Raw genomic sequence first — 7,082 nt, 5'->3', positions numbered from 1 at the left:
GTTCGATCCTCAGCACCACAAACCAACAAAGATGTTGTGTCTGCCAAGAACTAAAAAATAAATAAATATTAAAAATTCTCTCTCTCTCTCTCTCTCTCTCTCTCTCTCTCTCTCTCTCTCTCTGTCCCCCTCTCTCTCACTCTCTCTTTAAAAAAAAAAAGAAAGAAAAACTGCAAATGGCAGAGACCCGGAGAGATTAAGACAACCCCCTTCTCCCAAAAAGGTGATGGATATTCCTACCCCAGGCACCCTTTCCAGGCCAAGGGTTGAAATAGACCTATTTCTTCTTCTTCATCATCATTCTCCTTATTTTGTGGTGCTGGGCATCAAGTCCAGGCCCTTGAACATTCGAGGCACGCGTTCTACCGCCGAGCCTTGCCCCAGCCCAATCTGTTCATTATTAACTCTGCAGATTCCAACTTTCCTGGTGTCTTTTCTGAGATGCTGCAGCCTTAGTCCATCTCTGTCCAGGTCAAAGTGGACGCTCGTGTGAAGCTGGGCATGAACACTGTCTTCCTCACCAACCCGCTCCTCACTCCTCTCTCCCACTTATTTCTGTGGGACAGTAAGAGATAGGCCCAAGAGTTCAATGACCTTCCAAGGACAGTGTCCAGTTATGGAGATCAGCTGCTGCAACGAATCCAGGGTTGGGCTTTGGGGTGCTCTGGGAATCTGAGGAAGGTGCCCCCAAAGAAGAGGAGCCCCAGTCTTCTGAAGGCTCAGCTGGGGTGGAGCAGCTGTTTCAGGTGGCTCACCACACCCCAGGCAGCTGAGCACTGGCCGCTGGCAGGAGGCCTCAGTTCCTCACCTGGGTCTCTCCTCGGGCTGCTTGAGTGTCCTTCCAACATGGCTGCTGGCTGCTCCCAGAGTGATTTCCTAATGACTGTGGTAAAATCACATCAGATGCTAATTTATTTATCTATTTATTCATTTATTTACTTTTTTTTTTTTTTTTTGGTGATGCTGGGACTGAACCCAGGGCTCATGTCTGTCAGGCAAGTGCTCTACTACTGAGTCCCAATTCCAGCCCCATAGATCTAAGTCATAGTCATGCATAGCTTAATGACGGAGATATATTTTAAAAAATGCAAAGTCAGGTGACAATGTCATTGTGTGAATGTCACAGAATGTACTTACACAAACTGAGATAGCTATGATGCCACCAGGTGATGTGAACCTACAGGACCACTGTCAGGTACGCAGTTCCTCATTTACCAAGACCTCATCACATGGCCCATACCATATTGGAATTCAGCCTTGGGGTGAGGAGAGAGTGCTATGAACGGGCTGGGTGGTCTCATTTGTCCCTTTATTCAATGAGCTGGCCTGCATTATCACACATGGTGAGCATCTTGATACATTGAGCGCTTCAAGTTATAATTTTCATTTGAATTGTGTTGCTGTCATAAAACACCTGATGCTGGAAAATATATAAAGCTAAAAGGTGTATTTAGCTCCCAGTTGTGGAAATCTAAGAGCATGGTGACAGCATCCGCTTGGCTTCAGTGAGGGCCTGATGACCGATGGAATCATAAGCTGGAAACACATGCAGAAGAGAGGGGACAGGTCACACAGAAAGACAGGAAACCAGAGCCTGGGAAGGGGCAGGCTTACTCTCTTTTTATAGCAGTCTCCTCTCAAGGGAAGTAATCTTCTCCTACCACACCCAACCTATCCCCAAGAGACAAGCACTCATCCATTTGCAAGGCTGGAGCCTGGGACCTAATTATCATCCACTAGGCCCCGCCTTTTAAAGTCCCACCACCTCACAATGCTGCAGTAGAGGCCCAGCCTCTGGCACAAAACCCGTGGGGCCCACAGTCAAACTGGACCTAACCCCAGCAGGTCGGTGCCAACCCCACATCTTGGCTCCTGGGCTTCACCAGATGCCCAAACAATGAAACTTGGGTTTTAATGCTGGGGAAAAATGTGCCTGCCACAGTCCATGAGACAGAATACCAGTTTCCAGCACCTTTCTTGGAGCAGGTCAGGTGTATTTTTTTTTCCTTCTGACATCACATTTAAGTCCCCCCCAAACATACAGAGAAATTGAAAATATCGTGAAGGAAGCACAGGTTACCCACTGCCTAGGTTTCGCCCTCAGGTTTCCCTTAGCTGACTTCATCTTATATCACCCTGTTTCTCTCTCCCTCCTTCATCCATCTATTTTTTTTTTAATGTAATTCAAAACCGACTGCCGAGGTCAGGACGCTTCACCCCTAAACACTTCAGCAAGCGCATCGCTCGCTAGAATTCAATATGTGTTTATGGGTTTCTGAGGTATAATTCAGACACAGCAAAGTGCACAATCTGAAGTCAAAGGGTTTCGAAGAATGTGTGATCCAGACTCCCAGGACGACACAGCGAGGGTCATTGGAACCGAATAAGATTTTCTTTTTTACTAAGCGCTGGCTTTGAGATGTCCCTGTCCTATAAGATGAGACGGTGAATTGAGCTTTATGAAAAATTATTTTCATGTGTCTTATGTTTCCTTTTATTTTATTTATTTATTTTTTTTGCCCCAGACAGTAAAACACACCATCACACAGGAGCCCAGAAATTTGGAAAACTTACCTGAAGCAGAGCCAGGGGTGGTCGAAGTGATCAGCCTGCGAGGCAGGAGTTCGAACCCCAGCTCGGCAACTCTCTGGTTATTTGATCTCAGGCAAAAACAGAGCCCGCCGGCCTCAGTTTCCCTATCTGTAAAATAGGAACAAAGCCAGAACGTTCTTCAAAAGTTGGTCTGAGCTGTGAGGGTTGAACCAGTTAAATTATATGAAGCGCCTAATTAGAACATCGCCAGTCCCTAAATAAGGGCTCAGGATGGCTGGCCCTTGTGTCCCCCCACGAGGCCACCAGGGGACAGAGCAGAGGGGTCCTGGTATCTGACACACCAACTCCGTAGACCTGGTTTTCTGGACTCTGTGATTTTAGGTCCCACTCACTCCCGAGCCTCTTTGGCCCTATCCAGCCTCTAGCCAGAAATTTAATGACGGTCAAAATTCTCCCCATGACATCACCAAACAATGTCAGCAGGAAGTCAGCGTCCAGAAAATGACTCAAACTAGCAGGACCAGAGCAGGTGGGGGATCGGGTCCTCTGTCTCTAACTGCACTGAGGTTTGTACTGTAGCTCTCACGGCCTTGCACTCAACATCACACCATCCTCTTGGCACTCGATTTCATTACAGCCTCATGACCTCTCTCCGGGCCCTTCATCTTTGCCAGAACAAAGCCTGCCTTTGACTGATGTTGGTTTCATTTTTCACGACTCTTATAAAGACAGTGGCCCCTAAGAGTGAAGCATTTTCTAGGGAAAGACTCTTTAATCAACCCAGGGATGCTTCGGGAGAATTCTGAAATAAGGATGATTCATTCTTTCACTCAGTCGATCACTTGAGGATTAGTAATTCAGTGTCTATAAGACGGACATGGTCCCGACTCTCAAAAAAAATTTACAGTATCTTTGGAAAGACAAGCATTTAACTAGTAATTGCACAAATAGTTACAACTAATACAGGACTGGTCTGATAACAGCCCACTGAGCAGATACGGTTGGTCTCTTGCTATGGTCAAGGTTGATAATTGTTTCTCAATATTCATTCTCTTTCCTTTTAATGATAATAAAGCCTATTATCATTATACTTGGAATATAGGGTGATTACTAATTTCCCAACCTCCTTTTCTGTTACTTGTAGCCATGTGACTACATGATTGGATTTATGAAAAGATTTCCTTGCTCTGAAATAGAGACCCAAGGGACAGACAGCCTCAGCTCTACAGTACCAAGTCTGGTGCCAGGTACATTTTCTGATGGATTTTTCAGTGCCTGGATGCAATGCCTGGAACCATGGCAGCCATTGTACAACCAGGTGGATGGTAGAGCAGAAAGATGGAAGGAACCAGATGCCATGCTTGAGCCAGTAGATCAAGCAAGCCTGGAACCAAATGGACCTGCAGGCTTCCTGTCATGGAAAGTTGTAACACGTCCTCGTTGTTTAAATTAGGTGATCCCAGGTGTTCTGATTTGCAGTCAAGAACATCTAACCAAACAGCATGGTGCATCTGTCGGCAGTGACCTGGCTCGTGATTAGCTCTCTAGCCTCATCTCTCAACATCTCTCCCCACATTGTACTTTAATTTCTCCAGATTCTACCCATGAAGGGACTTCTGCATAGGGTGCCCTTCTCCATCCCCTTTTATCTGGCAAATATCAGTTTATCCTCCAAGATAAGCTTAGGGGATAGCTCCTCCAGGAAACTTTGGGTTCCAGACCAGCTTAGAGGTTACCCTGGGTCCATTTGGCTCCACGTCAGTCCTGGGCCTTGGTTACTTGCCTGCTCCTCCACCAGGCTACCCCTGGTGACAGCTCACTCTTGTTTGCACATTGAAAACATCCCGCTCCAACCATCCCTGCCACAGACCAAGAAGGAGTTCCCCTGCAAGGCGCCAACTGATCAGAAGTCTCCCCACAGGTGTGCAGACTGGGTTGGACGTGCAGGAACTCTGGTTTCTCCACAGTGCCCTGTGGGCAAATCAGAACTATGAATGACAGGAGATGGGCAGGAGCCATCAGTTAAATGGGCAAATCAGAACTATGAATGACAGGAGATGGGCAGGAGCCATCAGTTAAATGGGCAAATCAGAACTATGAATGACAGGAGATGGGCAGGAGCCATCAGTTAAATGGGCAAAACAGAACTATGAATGACAGGAGATGGGCAGGAGCCATCAGTTAAATGGGCGTATCAAACCTATGAATGACAGGAGATGGGAAGGAGCCATCAGTTAAATTGTGGGTCTTTTTTCTTCTTTGTTTAGAATCGCAGCCTCTTGGAGACAGAAGAACTAGAATTGATTGCTGCAAAACTTCTTTGGCTTGTTCCCCCAGTCCAAGTTGACACTGGGGTTCTGTTTCCTAGGGAACCAGACAGGCCTGCCCACCTCATGCCACTCCCATCCCTGAGTCTGAGTTGCAAGGAAGAGACAGATTAATTTGACCTCAGATCCAGCAGGAAGATCACAGGAACACAGGCAGCAGCTGCTCACTGGGCCCCGGAGACTGGGAATGGCGACAGGCACCACAGGAGCTTTGGTGCCCACACATCGCCCGGAGGACCTGTTCTTCTTCCTTCTTCCTCCTCTCCCCTGCCCTGTCTCCATTTCTCTTGTCTCAGAGCTTTTGCCCACTCCAGAGTTTCTCCCTATTCATGACCTCGGCTTCATTCCAAATTCTGCTTCCTCGGGGCTCCTGGGTCCCATTCAGATTCCCCAGGAGAGAAGATTGGCCTGGGTCACTTAGTTGTCACCCACTGTTGGGTGGCACGCGGGGTAGAGTGACATGTCAGGCAATTTTGTGACTGGCTTCTCTGGCCCGGCCACTGGAGAGTAAGTGTTTAGAAACCTCTGCATCAGCGTTGACATTGCTGTGACGTCCATAAAAATGGGATGGATGGGTTTGTCTCTCTGAATAGAGGAGAGACCCGTGCGGGCAGCGGGAGCCCGTGAGACACGAGCTGTACCATCATCTCACAAAAACCAAAGTCCAGCAGCAGGCCACTTATCGCAGATAGTTTGAGAATCTCTGGGGAGTCTGGAGGAAAGGACACCAGGGGACCTTCTGCACAACGGAGCTCGGCCACCAGGAGAGCTGCTGCCTCGGTCCCCACCGTGGGGCTGCTGTGGCCTCAGAGGCACCCCTGCATCTGCCACCAACCACACTAGCAAAGCGGGTTCCCCTGAGGCTCCTGTCCCTGGACCAGGAAACGGGAGACTGTGTGTCTTGCTCTCCAGCCCCAGAGGCGGGGAAGGGCTCTTGGGACAAGGCTGGAATGAATGGCCAGGGAGTGGGCCACTGTGTCCTGTCACAGACTCAAGACTTCTGCCGTCCCAGGGCCAGCATCCTCTTGCCCCCGCTGGTCACATGGTCCTGGGCCACAGCATCGTGCACATTTAGTTTCCATCCCCCGGAATGGCCTGCCTGGGTCTCTGCTGGTCACACTCCTGTTTGTTTATTCACCCACTGGACCGACCTCTAGCAAGGACCAGGCAAGAGGGACAGGAACAGAAAGTCCCCTGCCTTCCCAGAAAGCTCCCTCGCTGTCCTCTGGAAGTCCTCCAAGGTGAGGGAAGGGGGGGTGGGGCCTGGGGGCTCAGGGCCCAGCTCTGGAGTCGGGCTCACCAGTCACGGGACTTTGAATTTGCTTCTTAACTTCTCTCCGTGAGCTGGCATCAATGACAGCACCTCCTCCTGGGGCTGGTCCTGAGCATCCCATGCTGCCTGGGAAGGCCCGTCTCCAGGACGGTCCATGACATGCAAACAGTGTCATTTCAGCCCCATCCTAAGTCACTTCCCATGAGCCTCCTCTGGCTGCCCAGCGGGAAGTGAGTCACTTCCCTCTCTCTCTTCCCCTCCCCAGTTTCCAATTCTCCTTCCATGGGACACGCCTCTGGGATATCAGAAATGCTGGGAGGGGTGGGTAGATCTGTGTGCATACAGTTGGCTGAGCGATTAAAACCTAGGAGAGGCCCTGGCAAATATCAGACAATAAAGATTTTTCTCTCTTTCTTTTGAACTGGGCATTGAACCCAGGGGTCTTGCTGAGTTGCTCAGGGCCTCGCTAAGTTCTGAGGCTGGCTTTGAACTTGTGATCCTCCTGCCTCAGCCTCCTGAGCCACTGGGGATTACAGGTGAGCGTCCCCACATCTGAACAGTAGTTTTCCATGGAATAATGATTAGAAGTGGGAGGAGCAGTGGTTGCCTTCCGCATCCACCCACGCGCCGTGAACCTTTCTACTCTATAAACTCAGGGCGCCCTCTTTTCTTTCCCCTTCCCCTCTGCCTGGCACACACGAAGAACCCACAGATGTGGGGAGTAAAGGAATTTATTTGTGTTCGCTCCGTCGCATTCAGTAGAGGCTTCCAGCCCACAGTTCTAAGCTTGTACCTTGAGCCCTTTGGAGGAGGAAGTGAGCTCTGGAAACCCATGACAGGAGGCAAAATCAGTAACACATCCGTCACTCAGTGGAGGGACATGAATTGTGTCCCCTTAGGAAAGAAGTGCCCATATCCTGTGAGCGGGC

The 7,082-nt window shown here is 49.4% G+C and overlaps 1 long non-coding RNA gene across 1 annotated transcript; it reads right to left on the bottom strand.

Annotated features, from left to right (window-relative positions):
* Positions 1 to 246: 246 nt before the first annotated feature.
* LOC308651909 lies at positions 247 to 6,331 on the bottom strand. Its single transcript, XR_014022690.1, has 3 exons — positions 5,001 to 6,331; positions 2,575 to 2,700; positions 247 to 883 (listed from the first exon to the last, which is right to left on the bottom strand). It is a non-coding gene; the product is annotated as an uncharacterized lncRNA (long non-coding RNA).
* Positions 6,332 to 7,082: the final 751 nt, after the last annotated feature.

Source organism: Spermophilus citellus (genome assembly GCF_964194105.1).
Source record: "Spermophilus citellus genome assembly, chromosome: 6".
Classification (NCBI taxonomy): domain Eukaryota; kingdom Metazoa; phylum Chordata; class Mammalia; order Rodentia; family Sciuridae; genus Spermophilus; species Spermophilus citellus.
Note: the sequence above shows the minus strand (reverse complement) of the source record. Positions and strands in the feature narration are given on the sequence as shown.